Source organism: Triturus cristatus, chromosome 4_2 (assembly GCF_964204655.1).
Source record: "Triturus cristatus chromosome 4_2, aTriCri1.1, whole genome shotgun sequence".
Taxonomy (NCBI): domain Eukaryota; kingdom Metazoa; phylum Chordata; class Amphibia; order Caudata; family Salamandridae; genus Triturus; species Triturus cristatus.
In genome coordinates, this window is record NC_140586.1 from 745,394,901 (window position 1) to 745,407,748 (window position 12,848).

Here is a 12,848-nt window from a genome sequence, read left to right on the forward strand (position 1 = left end):
ACCACTAAGGAAGGACAAAACGTTTCCTATACTTAACAGCTTTGAATTTTTTTTTACCATGGTTTTAGACATAAATTGCATTACTCAAACTTTGTGACTCTACCATTTCCAAATTTACAGATAGCCTGCCAACTTTCTTCAGTATTGCAGACTGTTTCTGAAGCGCTAATACAACGTTTTTTACGCCGGTACTGGTCATGCATATCTCCGTTAACCGTGGAACCCAGCCCACTTCCTGTGTGTCTGTGTCCCTTCTCTAACATCCTTTTTTTAATGGATCAGAAACTTCTTCTCTTACACTTACAGTTTCTTAATATTGGGCTGTGACCCTAAAAGCTCTTGGATCTTTCATGTGCCTTTGCGGTATTGTTTTGCCCCTTGCACATATTCCTTCAGCTTGGTAAGCTTATGCTGTAACATTTGTTATCAGTCTTATTGCCACTGGATGTTTGCAGTAGCTGATCTACAGAACTGCTTCTTAGTTGTGGAACAGTCATCCGCCTGCAAGCCTGTTCTCTGGCAACCATCAGTATGAGCCCTCGTTGGATCTGCTGACATGCAGAATAAGAATTCAGAGATTCTGAAAGAGAGAATGGATTTCATCATTGATCAGGAGATGAGGACAGGGGTTCGGCCACTGTATGTGGTAGCGTCTCTATACTGTCTGTATCATGATTTCTGGAGGCAAGCCAGAGCTGTGATTTAGATTAACACCACCACCTTCAAGCGCTTAGGAGCCTTGCAATGATTTCTGGATCCATTCTGGCACCTGAGGAGATTCACAAATGGAAGGATCTGCAGTTAGCTAGAGTGTGCACTAGAAAGAGTGTTGCTGAAAGAAAATAACTTGCATGTTGCGCTGAATGTAAGCTCCTGTTATCCATATAAACCAGGGTTCGCACATCGTACCTTGCTTTGATTCTTCCTTTGGCACTTTTCAGATCTAGAGGCAGGATCCGCCAGACATTTACAAAGTAAAACAAGATTCCCGCTAAAATTGATCAAACTAGGTATGAAAAATTACCTATATCGACTCAAATTATTTCATGTGTGTATCATATCTACAAATGTTTTTTTATAAACACCATATTTTCCAAAATGTCACAGCTTTACTCCGGGATATCAAGAGGAAATATGTTTTCCTTTGAAGTCATTAGATAATCAGTGTTCGTAGCAAACAATACATAATTGCGTGAAGTGATGTGGAAAAGCCTAGCATAGTTGTTTTACAGTCATAAATATTTGGTGTGCTATGAAATAACTTCTCCAAAAAATAAAACCCCCAAAAAAGTTTACTGAAAAATCAGAACGAGCACCTAAGTGTCATCAGCATTGTTTGGGACAATCTGCTATGTTTGTAGTTCTATAAATCTAATTTAGGAAAGAAGTTATGAATTCAAAAAGTGCTGAAACCTGTGCTTAGAAAACACAGGTAAGAGATGCATATTAAATATGTACTCCTAAGGTGTTTTTCTATATCGAATAACCCCAATTATTCAGTTGGTTTGACTGATCATATATGCAAATAATTTGTGAGTTGATCTGACACCATTCACACATTATAGAAATGGAGGGAACATACTGAATTTCCAAGAATCAAAGATAAGGGCTGGAACAGTTGTTGGCTGTTTAAAATTGGGTTACTGGTTGGCAGAGGTATGTTCCCCATCCAAACAGGAACCAAAATCCTAGTCCGGGTAAGTCAAATATGTTCCCGAAATTAACCTGTGCGTACCCTCTGGTAGCTTGGCACAGAGCAGTCAGGCTTATCTTTAGAGGCAATGCGTAAAGTATTTGTTCAACACTTAAAACAGTGAAAACACCATTATTAAAAAATAGAGCTTCATTTAATGAGCAAATTGACAAAAATCCAATAAGAACAACTTAAGATATGAATTTTTAAGAATTGGATGAAAATTAGCATACAAGTGCAAAGTGCCAACTGTGTTTTTCTGGTCGTGCCAGACCGGAACAAAGTCACAAGCTGAGGCCGACCGGTATAGAGCATGTGCTGGCTACAGGGACCCACCTGTGCCCACTGAACTCAGTACCTTAAATTCTTGTGCGCGGTCTGCACAGCGGTGATTTGCAAGGCTTTGCGTCTGTGGTTCCGAGTAGGACCTCAGAATGCAGAGTACCTTAGGCCTACTTCCAAGGGTCCAGGGCTTGGGTGGCACCACTTGGCAGGGTGGACTTATAGATGGAAGAGTCCAGGTGGTGTAGCAGGTGAGTTTGAAGTCTTTTGTGACCTGAGACTAAAGAAAACAGGAGATAAGCTAGCAAAACCTTGGAGTCACTTTTGGGTCGGAGAGATGCTGGTCCAGTTGTTCTTACTTACAGGCAAGGAGGGCAGCAGGTCAGTGGTGTCTGAGGTCCAGTATTTATACTTTGGTGCCATGCTCCATAAAGGTGGTAGAAGCTTCTAGACTTCGGCTTTGAAGTGCACGGAATCCCCGTCCTCCCCTGCCCTGGTTGCAAGCTGGCTGGAGTGACAATACAGAGTCGTTTGGCCTATTTTGTGGAGACAGGGCCCAGCCTATTCAAGTGGGACTGTGGTTAGCTCTGACCCTCCACGCCCCTTCCCCATCAAGTCAGTTGATGGCCCATTAAGGTCCATCAAGTAACACCTAGGCTCCCATCGTGTGTGGCTGTGTGGTGCTAGAGGCACTCTTATGGTCTGACCCCACGTGATGACCTTTGACTACCATCATTTTAATTGACTTTGGTGTGTTATTTTATCCTATCCTGAATGTACGGCGTCCTGCATATGCCTTGTTCTCTTGAAGATTTCTTCTCGTAGTTTTGAAGTGGGAGCTGTCACAGAGTAGAACAGCCTTTCCAAGAACAGAACATGTGGGATGTGCATTTGAAACCATGAGAGAGAGAAAGCGTGAGGTGTGGAATGTACTTTTTGGTCTCAAAGTGTAGTAGTGTTAGCAGTGATGCACAAATGTGCATTGTGTTGTACATTGGGAACTATTATGAAGTTCTTACAATTGGTTTTGACATGGCCTCATGTCATCCTGAATTCTGACTCTTCCTCGCTTGAGCTTTTCTGTGCACACAGATGAGCCCCCAGAGTGTTTGCAAGTTGTTGGGGTTAATCACGTTCAAGACTGTTTTGTTTTGGAGAAGAGGTTGTTGAATGTACCCTGGAAGGCTTTTGTAAGCTTCGTTAAGATAAAGGCTGAGACATGTGAAAATGTAGAGGGAACGTGGGAACTCCTTTTGCCCTGGAATGCTTCCATGGAAACTGGACAGTTCCAGTAAGTTTCCTTGGCGCAGAGGGCAAGACTCTTGAACCTTATAGTGTGTTTTGCGATTATAAAGCTGAGGGTTGTTGACTTGGAAATCGGGATTTTGGAATCTGAATGGGGACGGACATGTCTACTTCGGTACAGCGGAACCCTGGTTGCTGAGGCTCTTATCCCCAGCTCTTAAATTCTCCCGGTCTGGAGTGGGCTAAGATGCAGTGTTTGCACCAGGTTAAGTGTTTGAGTTTTGATCATTGCCATGGTAATGTGTGGCCGGTGGCTATGATCATTTGAGGTGTTTTCTTTGTGATGTGTCTGTGAGTCTGAGTGCACATCCAAAGTAATCATTAGATGTGTTTAGTGTATATATCTTTCTTATTTCTTGCAGGACGTCCAGTATTATTTGCTCCTTGTTTATTCATTATTATTCATGCATTTAACTGTTGCATTTACCAAGTATGTTATATATGTGAGAGAGAGCGAGAGAGAGGAAAAAATAAATAAAAGAAAAATGTATGTATATATGAACGTTACTCATTTTGACATCTGGGAAAGCCTTTCAGTTAGAGAGCATTACCTAAATAAAACCGAAAGCCTTATTCTAAAAAGGGAGTCTTAGCATTTTGTAAAGTTAAACCTCTTTCTAGGTGTTGTTGCATTTTATGTCTCCTGCCTCGTCGTGTTTGAGCCACCGTGTGGGAGTGGTATTTTGTGAACTCTATTATCTTGAGGGCGAGGCAAGACAGGCTGTCTAAAGGGAATGCACCAGGCCCAGCTGTCACCCACCCCAGACGTGTTTAGAGACTAGCAGAAGGCACAGAATGGTTAAAGTAAGAAAATGCCAACGTTCTAAAAGTGTATTGGCTGGTAAATGTGCCTACAAGGGATTGTCTTACTTAAAATCTAGTAGGCAAACAATGGTCACAAGCTCTATCCAGTAGCTCACATTAAGTTATTTAAAAATTGAATTGGCTTATTCCAACTTGAACAAATCTATCACAGATAATTTTACACGGGTGTAGATTTTTCAAGTCGTAATTTTATAATGAAAAACCTTTCAGAGGGTACAAAAAACTAACACATATGTCAACACATAGTGACTGAGATTTACAAATGATTTGTTGTTGCATGCATCTCATTATCACTAATGTGGACACCTATTCCAAACAATATACAAAGCAAGAAATTGTTACTGATCAAACAAAAAACAATTCCTCAAGTGAATAATTCACAAAGAAAATGGGTGTAGTTGTCGACTTTTCGGTCTAGATAGTGAAGACATCTGTTAGGCCATCATCTGAAAGAAACATGTTAGTTATAGATTCCTTACTTTAGAACTACCCCCAGGCATCAGACTGGATCCGGAAAGATTTTTGGCAGCAGTACCTCTGCGTGTCGGAAGGTGGTGGCGTCGTGTCACCAGGATGACGTCGCGGTAGCTACTTAGATGCCGCCTTCGCGCGCTGATGTCAGTTCTTTTTCCGCACCAGCCCGCGCATATCCGGAGAGAGCGTTACCTCCAGTCACTTTTTGACTGACTTTTTTCTCGACTTTTGTCAACTTCTTTTCTGAGTCTAATTATATATGAATTACAGAGAACAACCACTTATGTCTTTTACCTGACTTAGTAGTCAGTATCATTTTAACAGACCCAGATTCGGCACAATATAAGTAAAAAATTATTTGTAAACAAGTATTGATAGCAATTTAACATAAGTTAGAAAGTCCTTGGGAGTCTTGATGTAGTTGACTTGAAGTGCAAGTTGAAGAAGCAGACAGCCGACACCTGTTTCGTCTTTTGATACGACTTTTTCAGGGCTGTTGAAACAATATACAGTTGTTTGACTTTCTATAATAAGCATCCAAAATTTGAGGCTGCAAATCTTAATACATTATATCTAGATAAAACAATGAGATATCTGTCAAGACCAGCTAAAACGAATCATTTACACTGTAAGGAGACAGTGTTAATCAAGAAAAGTGAGGTTTTGAGATGTTACTATCACCTTTGTGTAAGGTCAGAATTTAACACCCGCCATAGAAAGGAACACACTCAAACAAGTGTGAATGGTTTAGGAGAAAAATAAAGAAAATGAAAAAAATATAAAAGAAAAAGTGAGATGACAACCGTCCAAAAAGTTAGTGCTCCACAAGAAATGTGCATCCCTACAAAGTTAATACAAGAGTGGTTATATCGAAACATAAATCGTGTAGAGATTTTATTTAACCAAATAAATTCACCAGTGCTTTATAATAGAAAAAATGGACTAAGAAACATACCTCACTGAGTATTTCTACAACAGTAGGTGAAAATATTCTTCGAAAGACCCCGAATGTTTTCAAAGGATCCATGGTGCACTAGAAAAGAACAAGAGTTCCATATTATATCGCATACAAGATGGCTATCAATAGGAAAGAGACTTATTAATGCATCACAAATGGTCAGTTTGTAGTTAGAATAACGGAGAATACACAAAATAATCAAACATAATCTACATTAATGCGAATATGCGGTGGTCTTACAACAATGTCAATTGTATAAACAGAGCCATAGTCTGTGAATTCATTCTTATTGTTGGATTCACTCTAAACCGGAGACTGTCACCTCAAAAATGGAAAGTAGATCACGGTAAGTATTTCCGTCGAATGCATCTAGAGTAACATACCGTAAGTCATTCTAGTTGCTCCAGCGATCCACTTGTGTATGGTGCATACAAAAGGAAACTTTCAGAATAAGTAATGGGTGCTATGCTCCAATGACCGTATTCTAAAAATCCAAATAAAACCAAGTCAATTAAAAGGCTCAGATGTAACGAAGAAAACCTGTACACAGTTGCAAAGTGAAAGTTGCAGTATTTTAATGCAAAAACAAAAGTAATGATTACCAATATTAATCAGTTACGAAAAGAAAGAGTAAAATAACCAGTAATAGATCTCTAGGTAACCGTTAAGCCCCTACAGAGTCATCTGGTGTTTAGCACCTACCTGATGCGATATGAGCTTGTATTCAGTATTATTCGAGTTCTAGTAAGTTCGACACTCGCAGTCGTGTTTTTAAACGTCGAGACATCGGGTACGGTTTAGCGCGTTATCAAAAATTAAGTAAAACACACATATATATATATATATATATATATATATGGATCCACTGACGCGCATCTCATATTTAAGGAGGTTCAAATAACCAAGTATAGAGAGACATAACCACTGACTTGTTATAACAAGTTCTATAATTATCTATCCTGATTTGGGGATTATGAAGTTCATTATGTCGCACTCCGCTAGCTAAAATTACACCCGTGAATCAGTCATTTGAGTGCAGAGTCCATGTTACCTTTTGCCATTGTAGTAATTTGCGAAGAAAAGAGTATGTTATAAACAGTAGTAGAGCTACAGATAGACCTCAATTTGAGCCCCTTTAAAAATCGATAAACATTGAGCGCCTACCTGATGCGATATAAGCTTGTACTGTCAATCGTTTTTGAATTGTGGTAAATTCAGGACTCATGGTCTTATTTCTTGAGGTCAAAGCATCCGGTAATGTCTAACCCGTCATCTATAAATGAGTAAAAATATTTATTTACATATAAGTATTATACAAGAATCCGCCGTCTCGCTTCTTGTATTAAAGAAAATTGAAATAACCAAATAAAAAAGTAACCGAACCACTGCAATAGCACAATTTTCACCCGCAATTCCTAGCCACTACAAAAGCACTTATTTCTATACCTTAATCATGTTCTACATGTCTCGTCTCCAAAAAGTGGCGTCCTTGAATGTACGGGCTACATCTTATCTATAAATACTCTGCCTAAGCGTCTACTATGTAATTGTCACGTTGCGTAAACTGCAATCGATCATGTGATGCTAGCGAGTAACCAGGGAAATCGAAAGTCGACAACGGCGCCATCTTGTAGTAATATGCAAAGTTAAATTATATGGAGAGAACTCTTCCGTGTAGCCTTTCTGCCACAGTTAGACTCGATTTAACAGAACAACTCCGTTGTAAAGAGGTGAACCCTCGCGAAAAGAAATGTCATCAGTTCTTAGTTTTTCCGTACAAAGACTATGCAAGCCGCAATAACACTTTTTATATGGCGAAAGCATATAAGAGATATCGTTTAAGCAACGGAAACAAGAAGTATAGCCACATACCAAGTTATAGTGTGTCTATTAAGCGCAAATTATCATTAGTATCTGGCACAAAAACCGGATCTTGTCATAGTGCATGCATTGTGCAAGCAAGTATAAGAGAGTGAGACAGTGAAAACCCAACCACCGTTGTAATATGGTTGAAGACAGTCTTCGCATACTACACATCACGGTGTTTGTCAACATATTTTAACCGTTTTTCCATAAGCATTTCATGAGAGGGTAACATGGTTTAGGTAGTATGTATAGCATCACATAAAAATACAGTCATCTTCTTCATGGTGTTCGTCAACGTATTTTGACCTCATATTTTTTCATAAGCATTTTTTGCAAATACTTGATTAGAGGGTAATATAATTTAGATGTTATGTTTATCATCACATAAAAAGACAATAATCTTCTTCGTAGTTGGACACAGAGATGGAATGAATACATATGGGTTCCATAATATATATAGACCAACATGCACAGTAATCCTTAACATAGAGCAATATCTCATTAAGTTCAACAATGCATCAATGTCAAAAGAGTTGTGACATCTTTGCATTGCAATTTTCTTACTCTGTATCCAGGTACAGTTATCAATTCCACATTTAGACTAGACCGATGAAACCTACCCTATTCCAGAATTTAATCTTTCAGAAAAACTGACATCTTCCTGTCAGTATTAAGTCCATATTCAACTGCCCTTAATCTATTGATCCAAGTTGCCTCCAACTTACGTAGGCAATGTATTCTATCCCCTCCCCTTTGATTGTCCCAAGCAGTTTCGATCTCATGAAATCTTACCCAGGGTAGTTCTGCTGAACCAGGGACAGACTTAAAGTGAAAAGCCATAGGGTAATCAGTGTTATTTCTGATTGCTCTAATGTACTCTTGTAATCTCTCTTTCATCGGACGGGTGGTACTGCCAATGTACATTTTTTCATATGGACCAACAATGCAATGCACTAAAAATTTGGTGTTACAGTTCATAAACGATTTAAGTGTATACATGGTTTGTGTATTGTATTTGAAACATTTCTTCTTGTCACAAGCATATTGGCAAACATTATAATGCCCGCATTTGTAGAAACCTACTGGGGGTGCCCCCATCCAATGTGTACCTTTCTTGTTACGGTTGGGGTTATAAAAACTGGGCTAAAAAACATTTCGTAATGTTTGTCCACATTTGAAAATGATGCTTGGTTTAGTTAGTAAAGCTTCACTTACAATCGGATCTAAGTGTAATACATGCCAGTGTTTATTTAAGATTTTGTACAGCACATGGCTAGCAGAATTGTATGGTGTAATCAAAGAGATTTTATCTTTAAATTTTGTCCGCCGTTTTCTCTTGGATTTGTTTCTCAATAGTTTTGACCGATTGAGTCTCAAAGCTTTTGTTTTAGCCACATATAGTACTTTTTGATCATAACCTCTGGAACTAAACCTAGCAATGACATGTTTCATCTCCTCTTGGAATTTGTCATCCTCACTACAGTTACGTTTTATTAGAGTTAGTTCACCAAGTGGTATAAATACCACCTGTGACTTGGGGTGCGCTGTATCTGCGTGCAACACTGAGTTGCACGCTGTCGGTTTCCTAAATAGTGTGGACAAGATGGAACCACCTTTGGAATACAATTTTAAATCCAGGAAGGAGATCTTTTTTATTCTGTTCATAGGTGAATGTGATATTGCATTTGTTTGAGTTTAGAAAGGCACAAAATTCTTGCAGTAGATCACCATTTGCTGTCCAAATCATCAAAATATCATCTATATACCTCCCCCAATATAATACATGTTCCATCAGGGGGGGCAGGGCACTTGGACCAGATATAAATTTTTTCTAGCCATCCCATGAATAGGTCCGCTATGGATGAGGAGAATTTTGATCCCATGGCAACACCTTGGTGTTGCTTATACCAGGTGCCATTATGTAACAAAACCTCACTTTTCTTGATTAACACTGTCTCCTTACACTGTAAGTGATGACGTTTTAGCTGGTCTTAACAGATATCTCATTGTTTTATCTAGATATAACGTATTAAGATTTGCATCCTCAAACTTTGGATGCTTATTATAAAAAGTCAAACAACTGTATATTGTTTCAACAGCCTTGAAAAAGTCCTATCAAAAGACGAAACACGTGTCGGCTGTCTGCTTCTTCAACTTGCACTTCGAGTAAACTACATCAAGACTCCCAAGGACTTTCTAACTTATGTTAAATTGCTATCAATACTTGTTTACAAATAATTTTTTACTTGTATTGTGCCGAATCTGGGTATATTAAAATCATACTGACTACTAAGTCAGGTAAAAGTGGTTGTGCTCTGTAATTCATATATAATTATATTGTATATGGGAAAGAGAATTCTTTTCTTCATATAGGACGGACACTGATAAATGGCACAGTGTTCTACATAGAGCACACCTAGTAAGTGTATATTGTTGAAACATTGAGGGAAGACTGTTACGGAGTTGCTGACTTTTCTTGTAACCACTGCCATTTTCTTCTCTTATCGACTCCTGGTGCACTAGGGATGCCCAGGTTCAAGGCCTGCAGTTCCTGTACCCGACTGATGTCAGTTACAGATCTGCACCGCGTGTGTCTTTTGCCTGGAGCGCAACCACGCGCCCAATTAGTGCTCCGACTGCCGGTCGATGGCGCCGAAGGCGCTGCGGGAAAGTTGCTTGAGCGCCGGCAGTCGGCTCCGCGCCGTTCGCGGTCCCAAGGGAGGTCGAGGGACCGGTCGTGGAGCCATCACCACTTGTCCAAGTCATCGAAGTCTTTGCACTCTGGGTCGGGTAAGTCGATGCACAAAAAGAAGTTGAAGAAGCACTGCCGCTCTTCGACTTCTCCCCGTCGGTCAGCTGATGCGACGAGGGATGCGGGCGGTGCCCCTCCCGCGGCTCCATGCTTGGAGCCCTAGTCGTCGACTCCGGGCTTCCCTCCCTTCCTGGGACCCGGAGCAACTCCCGCCCAACTTCGTACTTTCTACGAAGCGATGCTTGCCATCTTTGGGCTACCCGAACCCGCCGATGTGCCTAATGACCCTGCAGACTTGGTTGGGGGATCTAGGCCTTCTCCGCCGTAGGCTCCGGCCCGGCAGGCCCCCGTGGATCCAAGCCTGGATCCGGATCTGCGCCAGGTGACCTGAGTACACCTCCACAGGAACCGCAACCGACGGCGGTCGTGTCCCCGGCCGGTGTCGACCCAGGCCTCCATCTCGAAGTGAACCCGAACCAGACCAATCCAGCGCCGAGTGGGGTTTTTGTGTCCCTGTTCACTCCTGGGGTCCCTTTTCACCCATATTGGCAACCTGAGGAGGAGGAGGAGGACTGGGGGGGGGGTCAGGTGACCCTTTAACTGATCAGATGGAATCTGAGCAGGACTGGAGAGATGAACTGGGGGATGCCACTGGTGTTGACACCTCTCCTAACCTTGGCATGTAGTCTACCGTGGCTACGGAGGAGGGAGCGTCAGACTCCGTTCCGTAGTGCGGCCGAGGCTCTCAACCTTGAGCTTCCTACGGTGGTGGTCAGGACTAACCTCCTGACAGTGGTGCTTCAACCGGCGGCGAGCTCTACGGAGCCCCTGCTGCCGTTTAATGAGGCCCTTACAGATGTCCATTTGGGCACATGGTCCAGGCCCAACACGGGGGCACCCATGGATAGGATGATTGCCTGACACCACCGCCCGGCTCTGGGCGATCCCACTTTCCTCTCTCAACACCCCACCCCGGAGAGCTTGGTGGTCCAAGCCTCCACTCCTAAGAGCGCATTCCCTACCGCTCCCCCAGAAAGGGAATCCAAGAAGTTGGACCATCTTGGGAACAAAATGTTGTTTGCCGCCAGCTTGGGACTGCGGTCGGTAAACACCGCATGTCTATTGGGCCGTTGTGAGAAGTTGGCCTGATGTATGATGTCACTAGTTATAGTGTACACCTTATATCAGTCCAAATACCCTTATGGTGATTGGTTGTAAAGTCAACCTTATAGACCAGCTATCCTAGTGGTAGCATGGACAAGAGCAGTCTTAGGCTAAACTCTGAATGGCATGTGAAGCCAGCTGTGATACCATATATAATCCCTTGAATAGCAAATGAAAGGACACCACAACAGATATATATATAAAATAAAGTGTATTTATTCTAAGCAAACCCTCAGCACTCTTTATGAGATTAGAGGTAAGTACAACACAGTCTTATTTATGCATACATTAAGTCACACAGGTAAGTAATACAGTTAGGCCCTAGGGGCCACGCAAACCATATACTAAGTAAGTGGTATAAGAACCACTGTCACGGAAATAGAATAGGCCTAGGCCTAGGGAATCGCTGGGGCTACACTACACTAGCGTTAGTTAGGAAGTGGGAGGCCCACGGGATTCGTGTGCAGAGTGGAAACACTCACGCGTAATGCGTAAAAGTCAATAGCAATAGTACAGTTTAGAAAACGGTAGATTTAGGACACTTCCGGAGTAGCTAGGAAGTTGAGACTTGAAAACTAGACACTAGGATAGTCACTATCCTGATGAGCACCGAAGTACCCAAGTTACCTAGCCCACAGGCTGCGGGTGCATAGGGGTGAAGATGCGTCGTTTTCGTCGTCGACTCCTATGGATGCCTGAAGAAAGATGCTGACAGGCAGTCAGTGAAGAGTGTCCGGTGGATCCCAAGGCTGGGATCAAGAAGAGAAGAAACCTGCAAGCAGAAGGGACAGAGTCAAGGTCACTAGCCAGTGACCACGTGGAACCAGGAAGGAACAAGGAAGGAACCAGGCGATGTCGTGAAGATTGCAGGTGAAGGTGAAGCTTGTCGCTGCAGCCAGGAGGACCAGGAAGCGTCGAGGACGACCAGGACCAGGAGGCAAGCTGTCCCACGAAGGCTCTTGCTGTCGGCGGCGTCGAAGTTGGACTAGGACTCACCAAGCCTTGGCAAGCGGAACCCACGAAGAACAAAGGACTTGCTTCTGGTGCAGACCAGGAAGGTCTGGGGTGCTTCTTCTTTGCAGAGAAGCGGGAGCCAGTCTGGAGGAGCCAAACCAGCGCAGAAGATTTCAGGGTGCGTCGTCACAGAGGCCACTAACCAGCGGGCAAGCAACCGGACAGACGCGGCAAGCAGGAAAATGCTGAAGGGCCCCACGCAGGACTCGTGGAGTGTGGGGGGCTGATCTTCGGTGCAGATGGTGCTTGGGGTTGGGGCTTCTCAATCCCCGGTGCACAACTTCGAGGGTGCCTCAGAAGCTGCGCTGTAAGTTACTAGCCACTTTTCCCAGGTAGCCGGTCCCACGTCGCTCGTCGCCTCCACGGATCTCAGCTCTGCTGCAGATGTGGATGAGGGTCGGAGAAGTCTGGAAGTCAAGGCTCTGGTCGGGCTCTGCAGTCGGTTCCTCGTAGAACGGTCGCAAAGCAAAGGGTAGTCTCTTGATGGTGCCTGTTTGCACAGGGTAGCCACTCCT

At 42.6% G+C, this 12,848-nt stretch overlaps 1 protein-coding gene across 2 annotated transcripts in view; it reads left to right on the forward strand.

Annotated features, from left to right (window-relative positions):
- FAF1 (Fas associated factor 1) overlaps window positions 1–12,848 on the forward strand; it is a 1,868,643-nt gene that overhangs the window by 203,059 nt on the left and 1,652,736 nt on the right. The window lies entirely within an intron of this gene.